Source organism: Rutidosis leptorrhynchoides, chromosome 7 (genome assembly GCF_046630445.1).
Source record: "Rutidosis leptorrhynchoides isolate AG116_Rl617_1_P2 chromosome 7, CSIRO_AGI_Rlap_v1, whole genome shotgun sequence".
Classification (NCBI taxonomy): Eukaryota; Viridiplantae; Streptophyta; class Magnoliopsida; order Asterales; family Asteraceae; genus Rutidosis; species Rutidosis leptorrhynchoides.
Window position 1 is genome coordinate 26,129,614 of NC_092339.1, and position 12,510 is coordinate 26,142,123.

The following is a 12,510-nucleotide window of genomic DNA, read 5'->3' on the forward strand; positions in this document are numbered from 1 at the left end:
GATGACAACAATATATCAAAATTTGGATTGTATTCATGGTCCCGAAGACGCCGAACCCAACTATATAAACAACCAAATATTCGCATTTAATGACACCTTTGAGCAATTATTTTCAATTTATGCAACAACTTATGGTCGACAATCAAACCCAATTGTTGACCAATTTGAGAGCGGATCATCTTCTCGAAGGGCCCGAGACCTTAATATTACTCTTTTTAACCAATTACGTGAAGACGCTTCAAAACGTGCCCGAACATCGGCACCCACAAGCGAGTTGGGAAATTACAAAATTGGAAACTTTGCACTAAACATGAATCCCGAACAATTTCACAACTTTGATGTTTTGGCTTGGTGGAAAACAAAAGAAGACACCTATCCAATATTATCCGCTATGGTTCGTGACTTATTAGCCGTTCAAGCCTCAACCGTAGCTTCCGAATCGGCTTTTTCTCTTAGCGGTCGAATTATTTCGGAAAGAAGGTCAAGACTTACCCCCCAAGCCGTGGAAGTATGCGTATGTTTGAAGGATTATTTGGACGGGGTAGATAGGATACAAGATCAAACGTCATTAGAATGTCCGTTAGATAATGACGTTGAAGATTTTATAGAGATGGAAGAAATAGAAGCGGGATTATCACCTTCATCAACCGAAGGAAATACCGAGACCGAAGTGGAGGAAGGTGAATATGATCCCATTAACATGGAAGAATATATTGCAAATTACCAACGAACATTTGCGGTTGATGACCCCGAATTTGAAGCAAGTGAAGACTATTTCGAACGACGAAGGCAAGACGAGTAGTCGAGTAATGTATAATGGGTGATGGCAATGCCGAAGCTCAATATACTTTGCTCGTAATACATTATCGGGTGATGGCCATGCCGAAGCTCGAATAATGTATTAACTTTTGTATACTTATAGTTGTAACTTGTATCGTTCAAATAAATGTATTGTTATTGTTATTTATATTATCTTTAGTGGTTAATCATTTGAATAAAAATGTTGTTGTATTATTTATAATTGTTGTAGCGTTATATATTTTGTTTATATTGATTATATTATTGTTGTTCAAAAGTTATAAAAATCGAACCGGTAAAAATATAACCAGTAAAAAACAAAATCCGACAAAGATCTTAGTCCGAAAAAAATCCGGTCGAGATCCGAAAAAAATCCGATTCCGAAAAAAAATCCGAAAAAAAATCGACCCCGAGAACCGGATCCGGAACCGGAACTGGATCCGGAAAAATCCGGATTTTTTTTGTCCGGTTTTTTTAAATCCGGATCCGGTCCGGATCCGGTTTTTGTGCACCTATACCCCTCTGACTTACAGGTAATGGGATTAAGTCTTCGTGTAAATAACACTAATGTGTCCTTGGCCGTGCATAATGCACGGCCCATGAAGTAGCAGTTCAAATAATTTGACTAACAAGTACTGTTGCTATTGAACTAAAGTTGATGAATTGTTTTACGTTCAGACACCTAACATAACAATTTGTTTGTTATACCTCGTAAGCTACTTCCAAAAACAAAGTGATAGATTTAGATAAGTAGATCGAGAGTATTACTGTTTGCACAAAAACTTGATATGCAAAGACAAGTCTGATGAGGCAGCCTTCTAAAAGATCTTCGCAATAACGTGTCATACAAATATGATCAAACTGGAGAATGCCTTACCTGGTAGCGGTGGAGGGCTGGCTTGCCGTTTACCCGGGGTTTACCTGCGGTGGGGGGGCAATGTGCTCTGGCCCATAGTGGGGTTCCTCGTAAAAAAAAAAAAAAAAAAAAAAAAAAAAAATGATCAAAACACGTGGTATGTTGATGGTAGAAGGTGGATTGACACATTTCAGTTTTAGTACAAAGCAGCTTACGATGATGATTATATCTACTCATGCTCAGTGTTGTGGAAATACAACGGGTGATTTCTTGCGTTATATTTTTGAGGAATCAAATAGTTAATGAAATGATAAACCTGTCCTTGCACTATGAATGTGTATATTCCATTGTTCCGCTTGTTAGTGTTGCTATCTGATTTGTTGTTTGTACGTCCTAATATATGTTTTGAACTATTTTGCTTCTTTTGATGTCGACGCCAAGAGTTGCTTTATTTCATGTGGAAGATCGTTAGTCGTTACCACAACACGCCCACATGAACAACGAAAGTTGTTAGTTTCAGAGTAGAACATGAATGCACCATAATGAGAACAGTTTGCCCATGGGGAGGTGGCTGCAATCAAATTTTCTAATTTGGCCTCTCTCTGTTTTATGAATTTGTCCCGAGTGACAGCCGTCACATGTAATACGATACTGGAAAATGCGCATCATGTGTATAAGTTGCAGCGAATTGAAAACGCAAATAGACCTTATCTATGAGGGTGAACATTCCTTTATGGATCACGTAATCCGGATCTCTGACCACCTGTTGGTAGCAAAAATAATTAGAACGATAATATTTAACGCTATTCTACATAATGTATCATATAATATATGATAACAACATATAAGGTTCACGAACCAGGGTTTCATTTAAGGTGAACGCTGGCCGATTTGAAGACTCGGGCAAGTCTAAAATCTTATTAATTTCAACATATGTTTGCGGTTGTTCGTGAACATTAGTTGAGCTCATCCCACGCCTCTTATTTTTCCATCTTATAATTGATTCTCTGGTGTTTTGTGTATGTTCTTTTGCTTATGATTTCGGTATCATTTCTTATTGGCCTATCTAAGTTATCACAAAAGGAATAGTACATGTACGGCTGATATTATGCTTCTAAATTGATTGATTTGTTTATACTTTTAATGCGGGTCTGTATTGTACGATGTGAAGCATACGCACTATTTGATGCTTTTGATTTCATAGCTAGTTTGTTCAAAGTTAGAAAACTAATCAATCGTAGCGGACAAATTGAAAGATGCAAACAGCAAATGCATAACAAGAGTTAAACTAAAGAAGACTCACAAAACAAATTACGAATCCGTTGCAGGCGAGATTAGTCAACCATTTGTCATCTACAAGTCAATATGGTTAAGCTAGCCTGTTTGAGTAACCCACTGCACAAAAAATAAATACATAAAGCGAAAATCCTACAATCAAAAAAATAACTTTTAGCAGGTACCTGAGATGGGAAGTAAATTCACACGCAAAAGAAAGCATATACTTTAATTTACATACATCTAAGCCATGTAGCATCATGTTATAATAATTGAAACTGTTGAACCCCTCTTTTTGGTGAGAGAATATTTGCAGTCTGGAGTATCAACAATCTTACATAAAAGTTAAAAGGTACTGACGTAGGTTGGATAAAAAAAGAACCCTTATCAAACTAAAACAACATAACAATTTAATTGATAAAGGCAAACTAACCTTGAGCGTACTAACCTCCGACATTTGTTCGAGCAAACTAACCAATTTTCTATCTCTACCTGGGTCAACAGTTCAGCATGAACTTACCTTTTTATACAAATTATAACTTGAAATCGATGCACTACAGAAAACTTACACTAAATATATAACTCTTCACATCTCCTTCCAACTTAAAAAGCCTTTCATAGAGTATCATTAATCTCTTTTTTCACTGTAACATATTTACTGGTATGCATAGAGTATAGTTTTAATAAAGTTCAAAGAACAATCAAAGTTGTTGCAAAAAGACGAAAATTCATCATATATGAATAAAATTTATCTCCATTTCAAACAAATTCTTAAGCAAACAATTATACTCTAATGTACTTGTAAGAAGGTACTATGATACCTTGGCTGTTCTCTCCTTCTAGGGTTCAACAATAATCTTATCAATATCAACAAAAAAATTATCTTGAAGTATACATATAGAACATGACCTAAAAATGATTCATTATTTTATTTCAACAACAATATAGAAAATACTGAATCAAATAAAGCGATTACATAAAGTATCTGCTAAATAATTTTTGGATTTCTGGATTAATGGATATCATTAACGATTATGTCAACTTTGCTTCAGCTAAACTGTTCAAGTTTAGGTATACTGACAGAGGCTAAACTAGAATTTTTTTCACATGAGTAAAAAAAAAATTTAAACAGTAGCAACTTTTTTGTACAAAATTTGAAGATTTTGGGGTAAAATTTGAAGATTTTGAGGCAAAAGTTAGAGAATTTGGGGCAAAATTTGAAGGTTTTGAGGCAAAATATGTAGGTTTTGTGGCAAAAAAAAATAACACCCGGGTCAAAGTCGAAAAACCCAAAATTTTTACAAAAAAAAAAAATCCACTGGGGTGCCCGCCCCCTATCATTTTCGCCCCTGTATACTGATGAGGTCAAAAGCCTCATATTTTAACAATCAACATATAATTACCTGATGAATAATGGCGAGCGATCGGAGTGAGCAAGAAAAATTCGACCGAACGGTTCGTTGTACAGGTCACCGCTGCAAGTGGATACCGATTGTTCTTCTTGTTGACCAAATTAGAAATTGGATTTGTTAATTGATGCGGTGGTGTTGTTTATAAGAACTCATTGGTGAACAACACGTGTAATGCAGCAACAAGTATTAAGCAGGTGGTGTCAATTAGTAAGCTTGGATACCGCCTACAGTAAAAGCAGCTGCTGGCAAGAAGTGAAAAGTGAAGTTGCTAGCAGGTGGTGTCAAATAATGTCATAACCCGACCTTAACCATAAGGACGAATACAATAACATATGATTTCATCGCGAGGTATTGACCTCTATATGCGACATTTTTCAAAAACTGCATTCGTTTTTACAATACAAACCATATCTTTTATTACAAATACAAGATTTAAACAACTTAATAATGATTATCGTTTAGCGATAATCTTAGACTTACAAACTTTACATGTGATAATAACAATACGATCTCCAACATATTTTACATTACAAATCCTCCGATATGCAGTTTTATTTTTGACACAAATATGCATACTCAAGATCTTGCTTAAATTCAACATGTTGCAGCGGAAGCTTTTAGTTATCACCTGAGAATAAACATGCTTAAAACGTCAACATAAAGTTGGTGAGATATAGGTTTAATGCCGGCAGCGTTATAAATATAGACCACAAGATTTCATATATAAACGTTTTAATAAAAATATTCTAAGTTGTTGAGCACTTGATAACCATACTTAACATTTAATCAACGTCGCATATTCCCTTTATTATGAAATCTTACTACACCGTACCAAGTGTAGTCACCGAAACGAAGTACTGTGCAACCGTTGAATACTGGTCGTCCAGTCCGGTTGGGGTTGTCAGGCCCGATAGATCTATCAACAGGATTCGCGTTTACAATACCTCATGTAAATAATAGTTACCAAGTTACAGGGAAGTATGCCAGTGGTACAAATCAACGTAGAATATATATTTTTAATCACTTGTGTCCATAACGTAAATCATAAAATGCATGTATTCATATCCCGAAATATTTAGAGTTTAAAAGTGGGACTATATACTCACTTTTGCCTTGAAGGTATTTATCACGACTTGGTCTCCGATAGATATCACGAACCTAACCATATATATAATATATCAACATATTTTCTTTTTAAGTAATCGTTACATATATATATATATATATATATATATATATATATATATATATATATATATATATATATATACTTTTAATACTTTTAATATTTTCTTAGTCCGTAGTTAGCAGTCCGATGTTAGTGGTCCACAATTAGTTGCTCAATAAAATAAATAAAGACCCCATCGTATTCGTATTGATCAGAATTAATCTTGACACATGGTACCATGTTGTCAAATGACGTGTTGCGTACATAAAGTACCGTGTTGTCAAATGACGTGTTGCGTACAATCATGAGGTCTTATGATTAATCTTCTCGTGTTGTTTACGGGTGGTCCTGAAATATATAAAATCAAATCATAAGTAAATATATATGAAATATCATATTAACTAGAAATATATGATTAATTTAATTTTTCTCCAAATATTTTCGTAGCTAAACTAGCTTCGCATACCCGATCTTGTTTTAGTCGTAGTTTCTTCATTACAACTCCGTTTTTGTTGGTTCAACTTGCCACTTCCTTGGATCGAGTCAAATTTTAAGAATATGAACTGAAAATACCTTATGTTGTATTCGAAATCACAGGTTATAGGTCAAACTTTGGTGAAACTTATGAAAGTGATCATTTTCCATCATAAAAACAACATTTAATGATCATTTTTCTAAAAATACTTACACTTTGAGTTAAACCATGAAATTTTTATGTGTTAACATATTCATAAGAAATATCATTTTTCCAGAATATGAACTTCCAATTCCAAGCTTAAGATGTTTTTTAATTATCCAACCCAAAACAGCCCCCGGTTGCACTCCGACGACGTAGATTCAGTTTTTAATGTGTTCTTTGTAAAACCAAGTTATATCTTGTTAAGTTAGCATATCATTATGATATATTACAGGTCTTGAAGTGTTTTAAAAGTCAAGTTAGAAGGATCTATTTAGTTTGCGAACAAGTTTGAAATCATTCAAACTACGTTCTTGTTGTTAAAATTTTATACCACAAAATAAGATAGCTATATGAATATGAATTGAATAAGATTATGAATAAGGTTACTACCTCAAGTTACTTGGACAAAGTTACTGTAAGAGATGAGAAAAATCCTAGAATCAAAAGAGTGGTGGAGTTGGATTGAAAGGTTGGAAGTAAACTTGTTTACTTGAAAGGATTTTTGAAGTGTTCTTGAATGGATTTTCTTATGATGATTAAGGGTTGTTTTTGAAGCTAGATCTTCATGGTTATTTGCTGAGATTGTGAAGAACACTTAAGGTTCCTAAGAGTGTGTTTTTGGTTAGAGAAAATGTGTAGTAAAAATGAAAATGGAATGGAGTATAAATGGTGGTGAAAAGATGTATAAATTTGTAATATTGTGCAAAAGTCTTGTAATATGCCAAATTGATTAATCATGCATGCTAAGATCCAAAATTGGCTGACTCATGGCTGATAATAAAGTGATTGTGATGTGTATATACCAATAGTAAATACGTATAGAAGCTGGGTATGATACGGGTACATATACCCTAGATATACGTATAAAAATCTTGAGAAAACGGAACGAGGATTCAAATATAGCTATCTTTTGTAAATATACTTATATTGTTTTATGTATATAAATCCTTTAAAAGTGATAAAATACATATCTATACAATACATGTATAAGCATTATAAGTTTTAAGTATTTAAGTCGAAGAACGTCACATATAGTTATCGTTTTGAAAACTTAAGTTAGTAGTCTCAAAATATACTTATAACTCATTGTTATTAGTACACAATGAGATGTTAAAACATTCTTAGATCATGTTAAATATATAAAAATACATATATATACACAAACGTATAATTATCGTATGTTATATAGTTCGTGATATCATCGGTCAAATTGGACGGTCAAACGTTGTGTAAAACTCTTTTCAAAAACATAAGTCTCAACAATTTAGATTGCTTTTCATGTTGGTAAGGTTTAATTTATGTAAATATTAATCTTATAAGTGTAAAACGATCGGAAAAATCTGGGTCGTTACAGTACCTACCCGTTAAATAAATTTCGTCCAGAAATATTAAAGTTGTACCTATTTTGCGTTCTCGGGAAACAAATGTGGGTACTTTTGTTTCATCTGATCCTCTCGTTCCCAAGTAAACTCGGGACCTCTGCTTGAGTTGTTTAACTTCACGGTCCATGATTTAGACTGGTTCTTCTATGAATTGTAGTTTCTCGTCGACTTGGATTTCTTCAAGAGGAATGGTGAGATCTTCCTTTGCAAGACATTTCTTAAGGTTTGAGACGTGAAATGAATTATGTACTCCGGCGAGTTGTTGTGGTAACTCGAGTCGATAGGCTACCGGTCCGATGCGTTCGATGATCTTGAACGGGCCTACATACCTTGGGTTCAGTTTACCCCTTTTTCCAAAACGTATTACACTTTTCCAAGGTGACACCTTTAACATAACCATGTCACCGATCTGAAACTCTAATGGTTTCCTTCGGACATCGGCGTAGCTCTTTTGGCGACTACGGGCTGTTTTCAATCTCTCCTTGATTTGTACTATCTTCTCAGTCGTTTCGTGTATGATCTCGGGACCAGTTAATTGTTGATCTCCTACTTCATTCCAACAGATAGGGGATCTACACTTCCTTCCATACAATGCTTCGAATGGTGCAGCTTTAATGCTCGCATAATAGCTGTTATTATACGAGAATTATGCTAATGGTAGATACTTATCCCATCCGTTTTCAAAATCAATCACACATGCCCTGAGCATGTCCTCAAGAGTCTGAATTGTTCTTTCACTCTGCCCGTCAGTTTGCGAATGATATGCGGTACTCATATCCAAACGAGTTCCTAGGGCCTCCTGTAGTGATTGCCAGAACTTTGATGTAAATCTACTATCACGATCGGATATAATGGAAATAGGTATTCCATGCCTTGAAACAATTTCCTTTATGTACAGTCGTAATAGTTTCTCCATTCTATCTGTTTCCTTTATAGGCAAGAAATGTGCAGATTTGGTGAGACGATCAACTATTACCCAAATGGTGTCATAATCTCAGGCAGTCTTAGGTAACTTTGTGATGAAATCCATGGTAATACCATCCCATTTCCATTCTGGGATTTCTGGTTGTTGAAGTAACCCTGACGGCTTCTGGTGTTCTACTTTAACTTTAGAACAAGTTAAACATTCTCCAACATATGTTGCAACATCTGTCTTTAAATTAGGCCACCAATAATGCATCTTAAGATCTTGGTACATCTTTCCAACTCCAGGATGTATCGAGTATCTTGTCTTGTGCGCCTCATTCAATATCAACTTCCTTAATCCACCCAACTTTGGTACCCAAATACGGTTTGCGAAATATCGAATTCCGTCTTCCCGTATAACGAGTTGCTTCTCATACTTCTTCATTATTTCATTTCCTATGTTTTCTTTAGTAAGAGCTTCTCGTTGAACCTCTTTGATTTGTGAGTTGAGATTCATGCGAATTTTTATGTTCATCGCTCGTACTCGAATTGGTTCTCGTTCCTTTCTGCTTAGAGCGTCGGCCACTACATTCGCTTTCCCGGGATGATAGCGAATCTCACAATCGTAGTCGTTTATCAGCTCGACCCACCTACGTTGCCTCATGTTCAGCTGTTTCTGATCGAAGATATGTTGAAGGCTTTTATGATCGGTAAACACAGTGCATTTAACCCCATATAAGTAGTGTCTCCATATCTTCAATGCAAACACTACTGCTCCCAATTCTAAATCATGCGTCGTATAATTCCGCTCATGAATCTTCAATTGTCGGGATGCGTATGCTATAACTTTCTTCCATTGCATAAGGACGCAACCAAAACCTTGTCGCGAAGCGTCACAATATATCTCAAAATCATCGTTCCCTTTAGGTAACGATAAAATAGGCGCTGTAGTCAACTTCTTCTTCAGTAATTGAAATGCACTCTCCTGCTCAGAAGTCCATTCGTACTTCTTCCCTTTTTGCGTTAACGCTGTTAATGGTTTAGCTATTCGGGAAAAATCTTGAATAAACCTTCTATAATAACTAGCTAAACCCAAAAATTGGCGTATCTGCGTTGGTGTCTTAGGAGTCTCCCATTTTTCAATGGCCTTAATTTTAGCTGGGTCAACCTGAATTCCTTTGCTACTAACAACATGACCAAGAAATTGCACTTCTTTTAACCAAAACGCACACTTAGAAAATTTGGCGTATAATTGTTCTTTTCTTAACAATTCTAATACCAATCTTAAATGCTGTTCATGCTCTTGCTCACTCTTGGAATAGATAAGAATATCGTCAATGAAAACGATAACAAACTTATCTAAATACGGACTACAAACTCGATTCATGAGGTCCATGAATACAGCTGGCGCATTAGTCAACCCAAACGGCATAACCAAAAATTCGTAATGACCATAACGTGTCCGGAAAGCAGTTTTCAAAATATCTTCTTCTTTGACACGTAGTTGATGATAGCCCGATCTTAAGTCAATTTTCGAGTACACACATGATCCTTGCAGTTGATCAAATAAGTCGTCAATTCTCGGTAGTGGATACCGATTCTTGATAGTTAACTTATTTAATTCACGATAATCTATACACATCCTAAAAGATCCATCTTTCTTCTTGACGAATAAAATCGGAGCTCCCCACGGTGAAGTACTTGGTCGTATGAATCCTCGGTCCAGTAATTCTTTTAACTGACTCTGAAGTTCTTTTAACTCGGACGGTGCAAGTCTATATAGAGCACGAGCAACCGGCGCAGCTCCAGGTACAAGATCTATTTAAAATTCTACAGACCTGAAAGGAGGTAGTCCCGGCAACTCTTCCGGAAAGACTTCGGGAAAATCTCTTGCCACAGGCACGTCATTGATGCTCTTCACTTTTTCCTTCGTTTCGACTTTATTAACATGTGCTAAGATAGCATAGCACCCTTTCTTCAAGCACTTTTGAGCTTTCAAACAACTAATGAGTTTTAACTTTGAGTTACCCTTCTCTCCATAAATCATTACTGGCGTTTTATCCTTACGAGGAATGCGAATTGCCTTCTTGGCACACACAACTTCAGCTCCTATTTTGGACATCCAGTCCATGCCGACTATTACATCAAAACTTCCTAATTCTACGGGTATCAAATCAATCTTAAATGTTTCTCCGGCTAAATTTATTTTACAATCATGGCAAATTTTATCAGCTTTAATTAGTTTACCATTAGCTAACTCAATCATGTACTTAGCATCTAGAGGTAATGATGAACAATTCAATTTAGCGTAAAAGTCTCTACACACGTAACTTCTATCGGCACCAGTATCAAATATAATAGATGCGGATAAGTTATTAATGGTAAACGTACCCGTAACAAGCTCCGGGTCTTCACACGCCTCTCTAGCATTAATAACAAATGCTCTTCCACGTGCAGATCCATTATTCTTCTCTGGATTCGGACACTGGCTCTTATAATGACCCTATTTCCCACACCCATAACAAGTAACAGTGGCCAAGGCAGTTCTATTTGCATTGGTGGCAGGAGTCTTGGTACCGTTTGTATTTGTAGCGGGAACCCTACAATCTTCAGCAAGATGACCTTTTCGATTACAATTGTTGCACACCACATTACAATAACTAGAGTGATGTTTGTGGCATCTGTTACATAAAGGATTTCATCCTTTGTAACCTGAGTTTGAACCGCTACCCGCACCTTGCGTGGTTTCTTGTTGGATTGTTGATGATTACCTTCCCACTTCCTTTTATTTCCCGATGTCTTGACATCGGTGTTCTTATCCAGAATAATCTGGTCCATCAACTCGTTCGCCATGGTGATAGCTTCATGAATAGTCTTGGGTTTGGATGCTGTAACATTTGCCTTGACCTTTTTAGGCAAACCGTCTTTGTACAGTTCAATCTTCCATTCTTCGGTTGGTACCAATTCGGGACATAGCAAAGCTAATTCCATGAATCGCTGATTGTAGTTGGTGAGTTCAGTACCAACAACTTTCAGGCTTCGTAATTCAGCTTCCAACTTCCTAACCTCGTTCCTTGGACAATATTCGTTGATTAGCATTGTTTTGAATTCTTCCCAAGGAGTATCATAAGCTACATCTCCTCCTACGGCCTTCACATAGTTTTTCCACCACGTGAGTGCACTATCTTGTAGGGTGCACGATGCATACTTGGTCATATCCTTCTCAATACAACCACTGATTTTAAACACAGACTCAATCTTTTCGATCCACTGGGTTAAACCAACCGGTCCTTCTGTTCCACTGAATGATGAGGGCTTGTAACCTTGAAAAGTTTTGTAAGTGCACCCCACACGAGGATTTGGGTTAACTGCAGCACCTCTTACAGCCTCGACCCATAACATTCTGTCGTTCACTCGCTGATTGATGAGTTCTTAGATTTCTTGTTCCGTCATTCGGTTCAATCGCGCCATAATCTTCAACAAGAATGAAAAAAAATAATTATTCACATGGAATATTATAGATGTAGTATGTATTTACAGTACATCGTAGCTTATTAATAATATGAACCAGTTATTATTATAAAAGCCTTTTCTTCTTATTAGCATTTTATAATTATATCTAGGGTAGTACCTACCCGTTAAAGTTCATACTTAATAGCTTAGTACAGAAATCAATTACTATCACCCAAATAATACTCAACCATGGAAAATTATTGCATTTCACACTTCACTATTTTACATATGCTTATCTTACATCAAACATTAAGCAAACCACACTAGTAATATTATACAAAACGTTATATGATCCCATGGTTTAAAACAACAGCGCATCATTTAACCCAAAATGTTTGTGTTCAAAGAAATCGCTTATAGGTTATCTTGACTGTCTCCCTGCGTTTTGGCGGAGGGGCTGAAGAACTGGATGCCGGGATAGAACTAATAGGAATAGCGGGAATAGGGGTGGAAGTGTCTGGTGGAGTTGGTGCCACAACATCCTCACTAAACTTGGGATTTGGATTTTCCAATTCAGTAGC

The 12,510-nt window shown here is 36.1% G+C and overlaps 1 long non-coding RNA gene across 2 annotated transcripts; it reads right to left on the reverse strand.

The window, feature by feature from the left end:
- Positions 1 to 1,797: 1,797 nt before the first annotated feature.
- Positions 1,798 to 3,870, reverse strand: LOC139858430 (uncharacterized). 2 transcript variants are annotated; one of them, XR_011762947.1, is made up of 3 exons: positions 3,171 to 3,870; positions 2,958 to 3,049; positions 1,798 to 2,417 (listed from the first exon to the last, which is right to left on the reverse strand). It is a non-coding gene; the product is annotated as an uncharacterized lncRNA (long non-coding RNA). The 2 variants fall into 2 exon arrangements; XR_011762946.1 differs by having other exon boundaries at positions 3,167 to 3,870.
- Positions 3,871 to 12,510: the final 8,640 nt, after the last annotated feature.